At 39.4% G+C, this 17,829-nt stretch overlaps 1 protein-coding gene and 1 non-coding gene across 7 annotated transcripts in view; one reads left to right on the top strand and one right to left on the bottom strand.

The window, feature by feature from the left end:
- The window catches only part of TASP1 (taspase 1), a 252,935-nt gene that overhangs the window by 123,572 nt on the left and 111,534 nt on the right, over positions 1–17,829 (bottom strand). The gene's annotated exons all lie outside the window — the stretch shown is intronic.
- On the top strand, positions 4,614–4,723 carry LOC125123762 (U6 spliceosomal RNA). The gene has a single exon (XR_007134147.1). It is a non-coding gene; the product is annotated as a U6 spliceosomal RNA (small nuclear RNA).

The following is a 17,829-nucleotide window of genomic DNA, read 5'->3' as shown; positions in this document are numbered from 1 at the left end:
TGAAGTCAGAAAGACAAATACAAATACCATACGATATCACTCATATCTGGTATCTAATATACAGCACAAATGAACCTTTCCACAGAAAAGAAAATCATGGACTTGGAGAATAGACTTATGGTTGTCTGGAGGGAGGGGGATGGAGTGGGAGGAATTGGGAGCTTGGGGTTAACGGATGCAACCTTTTGCTTTTGGAATGGATTAACAATGAAGGTGTCCCTTTTTAGTGGCAAATATTTTCTTCAATCTTGTCCATATTCCAAACATAATGTTTAGCATACAATAAATAATTATGAGACATATGAAAAAGAAAAAAATATTCTTTACAAACAAGAGAAGGAACAGTAAACAGAAGCAGACTGCTAATGGCTCAGATGTTGGAATTATCAGATAAGAATTTTAAATTAACTAGAGTAATTATTTTATACAACTAATGGGAAAGGTAGAAATTTTCATAAAAATATGGGAAAACATGGCAAATTTCAGCAGAGAAAATCTTCAAATATGAACCAAACGGAAATACTTTAAATTAAAAATATAGTAGCAAAAATGAAAATACATTAAATGGGCTTCAGAGCAAACAGGAGACAACAAAAGAAAGGATCAGTAAACTTAATAATAATCATACTAAATTATCCAAACTGAAACACAGAGAGGAAATGAATGACTAAAAATGGAACAAAGCTCTCCATATCTATAGGATAATACCAAATGCATATAACAGCAGTCCCAGAAGTAGAAGAGATAACAGGACAGAGAAATATCTGAAGCTATGACTAAAAATTTTCCAAGTGGCATCGACCCAATAACCCAAGAAGGTCAGCAAAGCCTAAAAAGCATAAATATAAAGAATATCACACTTAAGTACATCATGGTCAAATTGCTTAAAATCAAAGATAAATAGGAGTTCTGATAGTGGCAAAGTGGTTAATGAATCCGACTAGGAACCATGAGGTTGCAGGTTCGATCCCTGGCCTCATTTAATAGGTTAAGGATCAGGCATCGCTGTGAGCTGTGGTGTAGGTTGCAGATGCAGCTCGGATCCCATGTTGCTGTGGCTCTGGTGTAGGCCTGTGGCTTATAGCTCTGATTAGACCCCTAGCCTGGGAACCTCCATATGCCGTGGGAGTGGCCCTAGAAAAGGCAAAAAGACAAAAAAAAAAAAAACAGATAAATAAACAGGCAGGAAGAAAAGAGACAAGCTACATGCAAAGGAACAATCATAAAACTTCTCACCAGAAACAATGGAAGTCAAAAAGACAACAGAATAACATTTTTAAATCACTGAAGGAAAATACATTCAACACAGATTCTCTATGCAAAGAAAATATCCTTCAAAAATAAAGGGGAAATAAAGACTCATCACCAGCAGAACTAACTATAAATATACTAAAGGGCACTCTTTGGGCTAAAGGGAAATAATACTAGCAGAAGCTTGATATTAGGAATAAAGAGTTCTAGAAAGAGGAACTAGTTCAGTAATTTTTTTTTTCTATTTTTTAGGGCCACTTTCATGTGGCATGTGGCAGTTCGCAGGCTAGGAGTCTAATCGGAGCTGCATCTGCCAGCCTACACCACAGCCACAGCAACACCAGATCCGAGCTGAATTTTCAACCTACACCACACCTCATGGCAATGCCAGATCCTTAACCCACTGAGCAGGGACTGGGATCAAACCTGCATGCTCAGATCAGGTTTGTTACCGCTGAGGCACAGGAACTCCCAACTAGGAAAAAAAAAAAAAAAAAAGATTTAACACTATTAGGAGTTTGTGTGTGTGTGTGTGTGTGTAAATTTCTTTAAAAGACAACTGACTACTTCAAGCAAAAATAAATAATGATGATGTACCATGGAGTTTACAACACAATTTCAACATAAAAATATATGCTAAGAGTTCAAAGAGTGGGAAGGAAATAATGGATTTGTACCACTAAAAGAACGTTGTATTGTTTGTGAAGTGATATATTATTATCCTAATTAGACTATGGTACATGTAATCTGATGCATATGTATTCTCTAGAGCAACCACAAAAAAAAACCATAATAAATAAAAATATTACAAAATGTTAACAGAGGAAAAAAACGAAATACTAAAAATTACTCAACCAAAAGAAAACAGGAAAAGAAGAACACAGAAACAAAGAAAACAAAGAAAAGAAAAAAAAAGGCAAGATGGTAGAGTCTAGCCCAGTCATATCAATATTTACATTAAATTTAAATGGACTAGACATTGTATGTAAAAGGCTCAGATGATCAATTTGGCTCAATTTTAAAAGTGGCCCGGGACCCACTTTTTTTAACTTTTTTTTTTTTGGTCTTTTTTTGCTATTTCTTGGGCCACTCCCGTGGCATATGGAGGTTCCCAGGCTAGGGGTCGAATCAGAGCCATAGCCATCGGCCTACGCCAGAGCCACAGCAACGCGGGATCTGAGCCATGTCTGCAACCTACACCACAGCTCACAGCAACACTGGATCCTTAACCCACTGAGCAAGGGCAGGGATCGAACCCGCAACCTCATGGTTCCTAGTCGGATTCGTTAACCACTGCGCCACGACGGGAACTTCTTTTTTAACATTTTTTAAAAATTATAGTTGATATACAATGTTGTAGGGTAGGGACCCATTTGTTTATAAAAAAAAAACATGCTTTAATATAAAGACAAGACAGGCTAAAAGTAAAATGGGTGGAAAATAATATGAGACAAGCACTAAGCATAAGAAAGCTGGTGTGAATATGTTAATGCTAAACAAAGTAATTATCAATACAGATTATCTAGAAATAAAGAAGAATGTTTTATAATTATAAAGGTACCAATTTTTCAAAAAGACATAAAAATCCTAAATGCGTATACACCCAGGAACTTCTAATACAAAGATGTATTTAGAATACTTCTAAAAGTTAAAGCTTCTAAACGGTACTCCTGAGTAGTCTAATATATGATGAGGATAAGATTTTACTTTAGAGGAATTACAATCAATAAATGCAGAAGGAATCACAGAATTCTGGGATATAGTCTCACAAAGTATTAAAAGTTAAAATAATTTTTTTTAAATTTTGCAGAGCAACTATATAGACAAATACTATGGAAACATAATATTTAGTACAATAAGTAAGTCAGAAAGGACCATATACCATAGAACACCATGATCCTATAGTCCAAATGAAAACCATAAAACTAAACAAAATACTGTTTAGAGATACACACATATGTGATTAAACTTTTTTTTTTTTAAGCAAGGGGACAAAACACAAAATTCAGGATAGCAGTTATCTCTGGAGGAGTGGCAGGGGTTTGAGAAAGAGTAAAAGTACATACAATGCTATTACTAATGTTGATGTTTAAGCTAAGATGAATTCAAGGGATTTTCTTTTATTTTTGTTTCATAACTTACATATACACAGTACATTATTTTATATGTACTCAATAATGCAATTTTTAAAAATTAGTTCTTAATAAGAAAACAAGATATAATTAGTCAATATCTACAAAAATCCTTAAAAATGTCTATTCCTTTGAGTCATGAAGTATATTTCCAGGAATTTATGGTCAGGAGATAGACAAGTACAAAAGCTGTGTACAAGAAAATCACTGTTTTTAGAACAGCAAAAAAAAATAAAATAAAACCAGGAAATAACACATTGGTCATTCTCAGAGATTAAAACAATTATAGACTAGGATTTTATTCAGTTATTTTAAAATAATTAACCATTTAAATCACTGACCTTAGAGTCAGTAAATTCCTAAACTCTGAGTTAAACCAAGGGTACTTGGATAATCATGGGTTGTCCAGCTAGGAATCTTATGAAATTTTTCTAGAACTGTGTGTAACCTTATGCAGGCAACTGTGTTCACATGCCTATTGCTAAGGAGAGGGTCCATAGTTCTTAGGTTCTCAAAGGGAGAAGGGTTACTCCAAAAAAAGTAGTAACTGAGGTAAGCTGGTCTCCAACGATGGCTTTCAACAAATAAAGCTGCCTAGTACTCATATGCATATGAGATTCACTCCTATAATGAATCAAGATTTGCCCCATAATTCACTTGCACTAACACAATGCCTGTCTTAGGCCTAAGCCCTAAGCAAGCTTGATAGCTTTTGCTTCTATCCTTTGAGTATCCTGAGCTGTAAGAATCTAGCTACCTTGTAAGAATGTAAGAATGTAGCTACCTTATAAGAATCTAGCTACCTTGCTAGAGAGGCCACAGTGACAGGGATTAGCCCTGACCCTACACAGGAGACCACAAGGCCAAGTCACCCCAGCCAACAGCTGAGCCCAACCTTCTGGTTGTTTCCCCCAAGCCACCAGCCACATGATGAAGCCATCAGGGGCACCTAGTTAAACCACTACCTGACTAAAGCCACATGAGCATCCCCAAGCAGAACCAGCAAAAGTACCATCCACTTGAGACCTAGTTAATACACATAATCATAGGAAATAAGAAAAGGTTATTCTTCTAAGCCACAAAGTTTGCAGGTAATTTGTTAAACAGCGATAGGTAACTAAATAGCTACAGACTGCTAGTTCGGACTGAGTAACCTCACCTAATATTGTGTGATATAATGGCTGAAACAAAAATCAGAAGCTGCCTATCAGAGGATAAAATATTACTCTCATGCTCACTTGGGAAGCACATATACTAAAAATTGGAACAATACAGAGGAGATTAGCATGCCCCTTGCTAATAAGGATGACATGCAAATTCGTGAAGTATTCCTCAGTCCTCTATGCAATCCCTGTCCAAGCACACATGCGCACACATGCTCGCGTGCACACACACATATCCACACACAGATGTCATTTATATAATAGTTTCATTGAGAAAGAACAACTTTACTTTGATTTCATGTACTTTATTTACACAGGCTCTTTTATTACACATAAATGAAACAGATCAAGCATCTAACTTTGCCCTTATATTAAATGAGATGAAAAGAAGTGAGACCTTCAAATGACCCTTCATTTAAAATATTACAGTGGTTACTTATGTAAATCACTTTCCTTCCCTCCATACTGAAAAAGAACAACAAAGTGGGCTGAGATTCAGGCGACACACATGTGAAAGGTATTTTATAATGCTAATAAAATAGCACTGTATTATGTTATATTAGGACAATTACAATGCTTACTGAATAGAAATACTTTCTATTTATTAATTTCCACAGTAATCTCGCAAATGATACTTGAGAGGGAAACAAATTCAAGCAGAACCAGGAATCCTGCCCCAGAACCAAGAAGCAAAGCAGAACATAAACAATATGAAAACGACCAGATCCCATTTCATCTATTCAATTTGAGTGAAATAAAGATATAAACAAACTTTGTGGTGGTGTGGTTTTTTTTTTAATCTATTGCATTTGATTTTTCAAAACAAAAACATCCATTTCCCACAGCCAGCTTTCTGTTAGCCAAAAATAATGGCAAGAGGCATGGCTTTGGTAAGGACAGATTTCAATGATAACTACATGTTTTTAACTATCTAAATACCTACCTTATAACATTTCTGGTAGGACAATAGCTGGTTAAATTTCAATTTGGCCCCTCTACTTTTGCACATTTCTCTGTCGTCATTGAGTGAAGATTGTTTAGATTCTTTAGGCACTCAGACACTGTTTGATTTTTCTAAACCTCAGTTTTCTCTTTTGAAAATGAGAATCATGATGGAAAAAGTACTTTAGCACAGTGCCTAACCATAGCATATGCTCAACAAATGACAGATGTTGTTATCATCCTTATTACTAATCACAAAATGATGGCAAGTATCAATTTAGCAAGATATTGGTAAACCATTTATATTTCCTTCTCCTGTCCCAACAGAATCCTGATTTTGTTCTGCTTCCTACCCCAACCCCCACCCATGATTGGTTCATGGATAATTCCCCTTTGTCAATGATTAACTCAGAAATTGGGATGCAACCCAACATTAGCCAACCGGAAAACGTGAAGAGTCAGCTGGGGTGCTTCTGAGAAGTGTTCCCAGAAAAGAGCTACACAAAGGAACTGGTTTTTCTTCCTCTGGAGATTTTTATATGATGAGTTTTCTTAGCAATGTAGTAGCCATCCCAGCATCAGCCTGAAGAAGAGGCCAACAGTGATGACAGCAGAGCAAGCAAGAGACATGGAGAACTAAATCCTTGATGTTAGCAACAGAGCGCTTGAACCAACAAGCCCCGAGGTCCACCTACCTCAGAACCTCCTCCTCTGTGAAATCATGGCACAACTTGTGTTGAAGCCAGTTTGAGCTGTGATTTCTGTTACCAACAGCTCAAAGCACTCCAGTTACTACAGGCACAGAAGCGTGTGGAAACTCAATGGATTTTATCAAAACTAAAATAAACTAAAATTAAACTATCTTTCTCTTCAGAGCAGAGCCCTTGGTATCAATATCTAAATCTTTAAGCAAGCAGGAGCACTAGCTCTGGTTTACCACCATGGAACAACTAAGTCATTTTGCCAATCAGAATCTGTTTGACACTGCTTCAAAATATGCAAAGGGTTATTCAGTTCAATTCAACAGACATTCACTAAGTACCAACCACATCTTTAAGGCACTAGCTTCTTCCTCAAGGAGCTCCTGGGCTTTGTAAAGGGAAACAACCATACAAGTGGCCTAAGTGCTACATCATGGCACCAGCAACCACAAAGGGAGTAAATTTGTGGGATTGGGCAAGAGAGGGAAGGAGGGGAGGGAGGCTGCAGAAAAGAAAAGACATTTGAGCTCAATCTGACAGGGTGAGCCAAGCTTTACCAGGTGTGATAAGGAGGGAAGGGATTCTTAATAGCAGAAAGAGAAATATGCATTCTTTGCTCAAGAAATTGTGCTACACTGTTTATGTTACAATGACAGATATAAAGAAATGAGGTAAATGACCATAGCTAGGACTTGCTAATAAGAGTTGCACCGACTTGAAGATCAAAATAAAACCTACCTGTACCATGTAGTGAGTTGCTGAAAAATATCCATGAATCTGATGACCGGGGCAGGGTTTAACCTACAAATCCTGTTCTGAGGAAAGCCCATGAATACACAAACTCAATTTATTCCAGATGCAAACATGCTACACCTCTAATGTGAAAGGCTGCAAAGAAAAAACTGTTGCTAAGATGTGAAATGAAATCAAAACTGGTAAGACAAATCAGGTGACTGAAGATGTGCAGGACAAATACCTGAAAAATATTTCCATTAGGAATATTACATCTCAGAAAAAAAGGACGATAAAATTAAAATGAGATTATTAGGTTGAACCCTAATCCAATAAGACTGGTGTCCTTACAGGATGAGGAAATTTGGACAGAGACATGCACAGAGGGCGATGCCATGTGAACATGAAAAGGACTCAAAAGAAACTGACCCTGCCAAGACTTTGATCTTCAGACTTCTAGCATCCAGAACAGTGAGAAAATAAGTTTCTATTATTTAAGCCAAAAAAAAAAAAAAGGAGAAGAAGGAAGAATATTACATTTCAGAGTTCCCTTGTGGCCTAGTGTGTTAAAGATCCAATGCTGTCACTGCTGTGGTACAGGTTCAATCCCTGGCCTGGGAATTTCCACATGCTGCTGGAACAGCCAATAAAACAAAACAAGAATATTAAATCTCTATATTCCACTAATTTTGTTTGTTTGTGTATTTTTTTTTAGGGCTGCATCTGTGACATATGGAAGTTCCAAGGCTAGGGGTCATATTGGAGCTATAGCTGCCAGCCTTTGCCACAGCCACAGCAACAGAGGATCTGAGCCATGTCTTTGACCTACACCACAGCTCACAGCAATACCAGATCCTTAACTCACTGAGTGAGGCCAGGGACCAAACCCTCATCCTCACAGATACTAGTCAGGCTCCATACCACTGAGCCATGACAGAACTCCCCATATTCCACTAAATTTACATCAACATTAGAAAGAAAGCTTAACAGGTAAAGCAGAGGTAAATCTAGATTTTAAGAATAGGAAGAACTCAAATGAAACAAATCTCATTCTATCTTAAACCCTTATTGTCCTCTGGCATGAATTCTACCAGCCATCTTAGCTGGATGGCACAAATATTCTTATTTCTGAGAACAAACCATCACATCATCCTAGCAGAATTAAATCAGAAGCTTATTATTTTATCATTAATATTAGTAAGTGATGACTACTATGATAGATTACAACACATATAATGTACCAGGACATTATGAAGAACCAGGAGAACATTCTCATTTAGGGCTTGAATATATAGAAAAAGACATTGAAAACAGAACTCCTCAGCATCACAAAACATACAACTAACAGGAGATGCAATGGTACAAAGTGATAACATGGAAGATAATTAGCATATCTGTATGTTTCTGCTCCCTAAAGAAAGATGCCCTAGTCCTGGTGGGAACAAGAAGACACACCCTTCCGACCTGCTTCCTCCATTACAATTCCAACCAAGTCTGATTTCCAAGCCCATGATATCCCATACCCCATACCATCTCCAGAGGGCACCTGCTCTTCCATTCAATGCTGGTATAGGTGGACCTTTAATACTGCTATGGAACTGTAAAGAAATCTCTAATTCTTTGCTGTCTAACTCAGATTTTTTTAAATGACTATCCATATTATCTACTAGCCAACACTTGTTAATTTTTTTACCAAAGCCAAAAGAAATATACAACAAACAAATGTACATCTTCATGATATGAACAAAACATTCTGAAAATAAAAACGTATTGCATCCTTTGGTTACAACGTGTTACACTTCAGGCTTAATCACACTGTGCTTCACTAATGAGAACCGAAGTGTATATTCAGCAACCAGCTAATAAAAATGCCAAACTGAATCTTTCTACCTTTACCATTAAAGTGTCTCCACTTTTTCTCCATGATTCACCAATAAATCTTTTGGCTGGAATTGACCAGCCACCATGGACAGAGCCAGTTAAACTAAAACACATCTGACTCAGCATCATGCCTTTATAACCCCTCTATCAGCACCTTTCAGAGTTAGCAGTTTGTTTTATTCACTCCTGTTTGCAGCAAGAATCTTGGCTAATTTGTATCAGAGTTACATGTGCCCCAGATGAGTCTGGAAACATAAATATCATTTCTGCCAGCCCAATAAATCCTGTCTCCGTGATCCTTATCCGTGCTAGCCCATATGGCCACCTGTTAACTATCTGTTAAAGCTCTCAGGGATTGCTAGGGTCAAGGATACACACCAGACCTCCTTAGCTTTAGATCCACCAAAACAGGATGAGAGAAGAGACTGGCAAATTGTATGGGGGCAGGCGAGAGTGTTACAGGCAAGGCACAGCTGGGGACAGCAGCACTTCGCCCATCAGAATGTCGCCTTGCTACTTAAAGTGTCATCTATGGACCAGCAACACTGGTAGCATCTGGGAGCTTACAAAAAATGCAGACTCCAGGCCCCTCCCTGGTCCACTGGATCATAACCTGCCTTTTAGCAGGTGACTCATACATGCTAAAGTGTGAAAAGAGTAGATGTTAAAAAAAGAGAGAGAGAGAAAGCGTGAGAAACTATTTCTGAAGATGTATCATTAAGATTACTATCCCCAGTAACTCTCAAAAATAGAGCCTAAACCAGAGTTTGCGTCTAAAGAATTGTGCACCTTACACTGAAAATGTCCAGGGAAACCTTCCAAGGGACCAAAGATCCAACTCCTTTGGGGACAGGGAGTGTGGCAAGAAGGGAGTGGTGAGAGCTAAAGGCTTGAATTCCCTGGGCATCTTTTTTTTTTTCCCTAACATGCAGCATCACACATACCATGTACCTTCAGAAAGTGATGAGTTATACCATGCACAACTTTCATAGCAACAAATTATCAATTTACAAAACTCCAAGTCAACATATTGTGCCTCACAGTCATTTAAGCTGGCAGAACTTTAAAGTACACACAAATCTGAAGTAATGCCTTGGAAATATTTGATTTATGTTAAACAGCACTCTGGAATTTAAACATTTGTATGCTCAACCCAGCCCTATTCCTGGCCAGTTGGTTCACTGATGAGCTTACATAGACGCCTCCAATATAGACCGTCCAGCTAAACTTCATATTTTAAAAATTTTAAGACCTTTCTGTGTACTTTTTAAAATAAATCTTATTTCAAGTAAATTTCCTGAGCTGAAAAAACACCGCCACAACAAAATAATACCCCAAAGGTCCTGTACTATGAAAGGCACTGCTTGTATTGAGTGAATGGTGCCTCTAACGAGAACCTTCCACAGAGGGGACTAAGACAGCAAAGCCACGAAGGCCTTCAGTCCAGTAAGGAACACGAAGCAGCGTGTCAGAAAGAAATTGTTTTTCTGCTCCTTTTGATGGGTTGTGCTTTCAAGTCAGGAAATGAGAAACAGGTGTGCCAGAGGGCACACATCCTCGCTCCACACTGAAAAACACGCGTTTTCAATTTTCAGACATGAAAGGGACTCCTGTTGAATGAAAGAAGAAATGAAAAGCCAGCTCTGTTTCTGCAAACCATATGAAGGGAGCGCAGAAAGGCTTTGACAAGTTGCTCGACTTACTCCCTCTTGGACTGACAGCAGGTAGTGCTCGACAATGGGAAGGAAAAGGCATTCTTTCAAGTGAGAACAATCAAAGGGAAAATTACATTTAGGATCAGAGCACTGGCATTTTAACCCATCACTTGATCTTAGGCTTCTGTTTCTACCATTTCTTTACCTTGTGTTTTAAAAGAAGTCTGTTCTTTCACCAAACAACAACAAAGCCATGCAAAATAAGTAACTGGCAAGAAAAAACAAAAAATCTGAGAAAGTGCAAACATCAAAAGAACATCCTGGAGCTCACTTGATCTGCCATAACCCAGGTCTATAGTCTCTTTCAGAGAAAGGCCTACTTCATGATGTCCTGAGCTTTCCTGGGGTGCTGGAGACATTTCAGTGAGTATATGGGTGCAGTGGGTGATGCTCAACTTAGAAGTAACTGGTTTGGGTGAAGAGGACATGTGGCAAGAAGGGAGTGGTACTAATAGAGGCTACATGAGTCAGGCGGCCAGATGCACTGAGGGGCCCTGGGAGGCACAAATGGGCACATTCTGCAGGTGTGTGGATACGGCAGGGCCCCCTTCAGGGAGAGCAAGCCGTTATGACAGCCGTTCCTCAATGTATTTCTATACTGGCAAGAAACTTCCCTCTATTATCAAGTAAGGCCACAGATTTCACGCCCTTTGAGGACAGGAACTGCCTACTCCTTTACCACATACAGACACTAGAGCACAGGATAGGAGCCTCTAAAATAGCTGTTGATTTACAGCTTGAGAAGAGTTACAAGTCTTACATGAGAGCAAAATGCCTGAACTCACATATGTGGGAAGGACATCTTTTGCAGTCTTCAAAATATGTTTTGAAGAATATTTAACAAGTCATAAAAATGTTCATTATATAACATTAAGTGGACAACGGATAACAAATGATAGCTGCCATTTTTATCTATTGAAAATTTACCAAAAATATTAACACTATCACAGCATAGCAGAATTACCAGTTTCATTTTCCAAATTCTTTTCTCTCTCTCTCTCTCTTTTTTTTTTTTTGGTCTTTTTTTTAAGGGCTGCGCTGTGGCATATGGAGGTTCCCAGGCTAGGGACCAAATAAGAGCTGTAGCTGCCTGTCCACACCACAGCCACAGCAATGTGGGATCCAAGCCACATCTACGATCTACACTACAGCTCATGACAACACTGGATCCTTAACCCACTGAGGGGGGCCAGGGATTGAACCTGAGTCCTCATGGATATTAGTCAGGTTCATTACCACTGAGCCATGATGAGAACTCCTTTCCAGATTCTTTTCAATGACCTGTGTTTATTTCACAATCAGGAAAAAGTCCATTCATGTAAAACAAGATGTATGATAACCAAAACTGTGACACTCAACTGGTTCTTAAGAAATAACCTAGCAAAATGCAGAATTCTACTTTATTTTCAACCATCAGTGACTCCAGTTACCTAAAAAGCAGGAAATAATACATTAATATTTCATCAGAAGTGACCTAATTAGAGTAAACAACAGTCTTGGAACCCAATTCCTGTCTGACATAACTACATTAGTTTTGGGAATTATTCTGGTAGTTACTCAGTTATCTGTAAATGAACAATATTTCTTCCCACCCCCACTAACCAAACGTTCCAAAGAGTCAAGTGCTTTTAAAAGGATGATGCTTACAAATATTAAGGTTTTATCTATGCTCACATCTAAAAGTCATAAGTCATGCAAAAAGGTTTCTCATGGCATTATCCCTGACTCTACATATTAAATCTCAAATGATTTCAGCTTAAGTGGCTGCCCTCTAAGAATCTTGTTGAGTGTGACATGATTATGAAAGTTTATTCTTCATAAAGACAAGAAGCTTCTGAGAGGCACCATGTCAGCCATGTGAGTGAGAAACGGCACCGTCTCACAAGGCAGATAAAGGAATCAGAGTCAGCTGAAGGGATCCGCCCAGCAGAACTAACAGCCATGTATTAAGCCCCTTGCCTACTCTTGCCTCTCACTGTCTGAATCGCTGCACATCATTCCAGGGCAACCTTAAAGCTCTGTCTTCATCTATCTTCCAAAACAATGAGCATCTACCTCCTCAAGAGAGTCCTCACTTTATACAAAAGGAAATTTAAGTACTTAATCAAGGCCAATTAGAGAACACTAAATAAAATCCCAAGATCCACACACCTTGCACTCACCCCTCTTCTTCAGGGATCCTCTGCTGTCATCAGAACATATTGCTCTCAACCCTGCACTTACCTTCCTCTCAGCCCTGATTCACCTGGGTTTGACCTAGCTCACTTTACCTGTTATGAACTGAGTCTGTGTGTCCCCTCCCCCTTCAAATTTCTATGTTGAAGCCCTAACCCCAATGTGATGGTATCTTTGGGAAGGTAATTAGGGTAACGTGAGGTCATGAGGGTGGGGCCCCCCATGGGCTTAGTGTTCTTGTAAGAAGAGGAAGAGAGACCAGGGCGCTCACTTGCACACACTAGCTCTCTCTCTCCCTCTCATCCCCTGCCCCCACCCCCGCCCCTCAACCCCATATGACAACACAAAAAGGTGGCCATCTGCAAGCCAGGAGGAGAGCTCTCATCAGGAACCAAATCTGCTACCACCATGATCTTGGACTTCTCAGCTTCTAGAACTTTGAGAACTAAACATCTATTGTTTAAGCCACATAGTCCATACTATTTTCTTACAGCAACCTAAGCTAAGCTATCACCCCAACGTATTTGTTCATTCATATTCATTTACATCAATTCATTCAACAAATATCAGAGGCTTTATCTGTTGAGCACTATTCATGTATCAGTGAAGAAAGCTGAGGAAAATCCCAGCCCTCATGGAGTTTCGTAGTAGAGTGGGGGAGAAAATAAAGATAAAATAAACATGTAAAAGATTTAAAATGTTACTGGGAGTCTGGGGTTAATAGATGCAAGCTATTGCATTTGGAGTGGATAAGCAATGAGACCCTGCAGTTTAGCACAGGGAATGATATCTAGTCACTTATGATGGAACATGATAGAGGATAATGTGAGAAAAAGAATGTACATATATATACATATGTGTGTGTGTGTGTGTGTGTGTGTGAGAGAGAGAGAGACTGGGTCACTTTGTTGTACAGTAGAAATTGACAGAACACTGTAAACCAACTATAATGAAAAAATAAAAATGAAAAGATATAAAACATCAGACCTGATATACTCTGTGGGAAAAAATTAAACATGGAAGCAGGGGTAAGGAATGGCCGAGGGAAGATTTACAAGTTTAAAATGGGCTGGTCAAGGGAGATCTCCATGAGATGAACTGTCTGAATCAACTGACAATGTAGGGCAGGGGCTTAAGATAGCAAAAAGGAAAGGAGGTGACTGGAACAAAGGCCCTAAGCTGGGAGTGTGCCTGGCTTGTCTGAAGAAAAGCAAAGCAGTTCATTCAGGTATCATGGAGCTGAATGAACACAGGAAGGAAAGTAAGAGCTGCCCCTTCTATCAGGCCATGTGAACCCTGAGTAAGGATTTTGGCTTTCCTCTGAGTAAGAAGGGAAGCACTGGACAGTTCAGAGAGGAGGTAGGACATGTCATTTGGGTTAGGCTTGAACTAATGTTCAAGAGCTGTTGAAAACTGAATAAAGGGGGAAAGGAACAAAAAAAAAAAAAAAAAAAAACATGGGGCCTGCAATAATCCAGATTCGAGTTGACTGTACTCAGAGCTGTTGACTACAGTGAAGGTGCTGAGAAGTGGTTGGATTTTAAATCTATTTAGAGAGGAGAGTAGAGGGGTTGTTGCTGCAGTGGATGTGGTGAGATATAAAAGAAAAGAGGGTCAAGCATGGCTCTAAAATTTTGGCCTGAGCCAATGGGAGGCTGGGGAATCTGCTCTGTGGAGAAGACAAGAGAAGCAGATGGGCTGGGGAGGTGGGGGGAGTATCAAGAGCTGTATCTGGACATGCTAAATTTGAGTTGCCTATTACATACACAGGTAGAAGCTTTCAAAAAACAGTTAAATCACTTTCTTGGGGGAGGCCCCAGGTTGGAAGTCAGCATATACATGGCGCTGAGCCAACAGACTGGATGAGAACACCAAGGGAGGGGGTATTCAAAGACAAAGACAAGGTCAAGGACAAGGCCTCAGGGCCTTCCAATGTGGAGAGTCAAAGACACGAGATACATTAACAAAGGAGACTGAGAAGCAGCAGCCAGTGAGGCAAGAAGACGACCAGGTGAGTCTGATGCTCTAGAAAGCCCATCAGAAATAGTATTTCCAGGGGGAGCAAGTCATGCAAGTGACTGGGTCAAGTGCTGCTTACAGGACTACAGATGACCACTGGATTCTGGAGGTGACTGCTAATCTTGAGAGCAGACTGGTATAGTGGTGGAAGCGGAGGCCTGACTAAAGCACATTTAGGAGTCAATGAGTGGAAAGAACTAAGAAAAATAATATACCTCAGGTATAGACAACTCCTTGAAGATTCACCTTGAAAGGCTAAGAGTTAAGGGAGGCTGAAACCAGGTGACCTACTGGAGTCCTAAGGAGAACAGGGCTTTTATTCATGATAATCAAAAGAGTAAGCCACCAAGAGCCCTTGTGACCTACAGAAAGGACTAAAGATAAATAATGGATACTCTTAAAAAGGAAGTAGAAGCATAGATTCCTGATGGCCCCACCCCAACTCCTCCTGGTGCCCAGAGAACAATGACTACAAGGCACATGTAGACATCCTGGCAGTGGTGTCCCACTGGCCCTTGTGTCATGTGACTTCACTCTCACAGGGAAGGCTGCCTCGTGCCCTCCTGACAAAGGCACCTGGGAAGGAGGTTTGCCACACAGACTCCCTGGCCAATCTCCCGCCTAGGAGGAGGAAGACCTGTTAGGTGGAAGCATCAAGAAAGGGTGACATACTTCCCATCCCTTGAGGAGAAGACTTCAATCACTGGCTCAGAAATATCAAGGCAAAAGCCAGGTCTCATTCTTTTATCCCATCCACCTTTGAACCTAGTCTTAGTAAGCCAGGGCTACACCCCCACTGCCTTGTGGTTTCTGGGATGCCAAGCCCTGGAAAATCAAAGAACCTAGAAAATCAGAAATCATAGGGCCTCATATGGGATAGCAGGTTTTTCTTCATGCCAGAACACTAAAAAAGGGAGATTGAAGCCGACGTCTCCTGAGCTCCAGTCGGCTGCCATAAAACTCCTGGACTCACTGTTTCTCTTTAAGAAAAAAACCAGATTGCACAGACATGTAACAGAAGACCAATGTTAAGGTCAACCAGAGCATAAACTTAATCCCTTGCTTTTTCCTCTTTCTGATCTTCTAATCCTCAATCTGCTCTTCCTTTTCATAGCCAGAGAAAGACCACAGATGTATCTTACATTATGTATCTGATGTGTTACTGAACAATTATGTGTGAAGCTGATTCTGGAGAATTAAATCAAATTTTAAAATGCTATTTAAAGAAATTCCATGGTGAATAAGAAGTGGGAGGAATCACATGACATTTCTTTCTTCTTTTTTTTCATTGAAATGTATCTGACATATAACATTGTGTTAAATTTAAGGTCTACATCATAACTGGATACATTTATTTACAGTAACATGACTGCCATTGTGTGATGATTAGCACCTCTACCACATTACATAATTATCCTTTTTTTTTTTTTTGCTTTTTAGGGCTGCACTCGAGGCATATGGAAATTCCCAGGCTAGGGGGTCGAATCCAAGCTATACCCACCAGCCTATGCCACAGCCACAGCAAAGCAGGATCCAAGCTGAGCCTGAAACCTACACCACGGCTCAAGGCAATGCTGGATCCCTGACCCACTGAGCAAGGGCAAGGATCAAACCCGTGTCCTCATAGATACTAGTTGGATTCATTTCCACTGCACTGCAATGCGAACTCCGATCCTTTCTTTTTAATGGTTGGAATAATTAAATAACAGTTTCTTAGCAAGTCTGATGGTTATAATACAATATTTTTGTCCATATATAAATATTTTTAAATTTTAATTTGTCTATTAAGCATTTACTAAGTGCAAAGTCCTGTGCCAGGCACTCAGGAAACACAAATATACCCACAGGCTCAAGAGCTTACATCACCACTTAAGGAAAGCTTGGAATTAATGATTTATTTTCACACAAAAAAGCCAAGAATAAGAAAAGCACACTTTTTTTTTTTTTCACGTTTTCAATTTGAGGAGATCGGAAGGTGCTCTGAAATTGGTGGCATCCTCCCCGGCTGTCCTCTGGGCTGCAGCTGGGGTGTGGCCACCAATGCCTCTAGAGTAAGCTCTTCCTATTTGTTGACCCTTCAGTTAAATTATGTGCCATGTTTGAGCTGAGTTTAACTGCCATTTACAATGTCTTCAAAAGGATTAGAGTATTCAGGATTCAAACAAAAAGTGACTATATACATAGAAAGGCATGGAGATGGGAAAGGGGCACGACATTGTTATCAGGGAAGCAAATATTTCCCATCCCCAATTCTAACTTTCTTGTAAAACAACAGCGGTATACTGAGTGATGAGAAAGCAGTGTGTCATAATATAACTGCAGGTCTTTTTCTTCCCCCTACTATATGTATGTATCTTATATTGGTATATTTTTTTCTTAGATATTACAATAAATACTCAGGCAGCAAACACAAAAGTAGACAAGTGGCACTACATCAAACTAAAAAGTTCCAACACAGCAAAGGAGATAAGCAACAAAATGAAAAGGACACTTACGAAATGGGCGAAAACATTTACCAACCATATTCTGATAAGAGTTTAATATCCAAAATAGATAAGGAACTCCGGCAACTCAAGAGCAAAAAAAAAAATGCCACATTAATACACGGGCAAAGGACTTGAATAGGTATTTCTCCAAAGAAGGCATACAAATGGCCAACAGGCACATGAAAAAGGTGTTCAACGTTCACTAATCATCAGGGAGGTACAAATCAAAACCATGAGATACTGCCTCACACCTGTTCACATGGCTACTATCAAAAACAGAAGAGGTGAGTGTTGGTTAGGATGCAGAGATAGCAGAACACTTGTACGTGGCTGGTGGAAATATGAAATGGATCAGCTGCTATGGAAAATGGTATGAAGCTTCTTCCAAAATACTAAAAATGGGACTATCACATGATCCAGCAATCCCACCTCTGGGTATTTTTCCAAAAGAACTGAAATCAGGATCTCAAGGATATCTCTCCATGCCCTTGCTCGTTGCACTATTCACAATAGCCAAGATGTGGAAATGACCTAAATGCCCTTTGACAGATGAGTAAGTAAAGCAAATGTGGTATATCAACTATATTCCAACAAAACTTAATTTAAAATAAATAAGTCATGCCAAAAATAAA

Source organism: Phacochoerus africanus, chromosome 3 (assembly GCF_016906955.1).
Source record: "Phacochoerus africanus isolate WHEZ1 chromosome 3, ROS_Pafr_v1, whole genome shotgun sequence".
Classification (NCBI taxonomy): domain Eukaryota; kingdom Metazoa; phylum Chordata; class Mammalia; order Artiodactyla; family Suidae; genus Phacochoerus; species Phacochoerus africanus.
The sequence above is the reverse complement of the archived record's forward strand: the minus strand, read 5'-3'. Positions and strand labels throughout refer to the sequence as shown.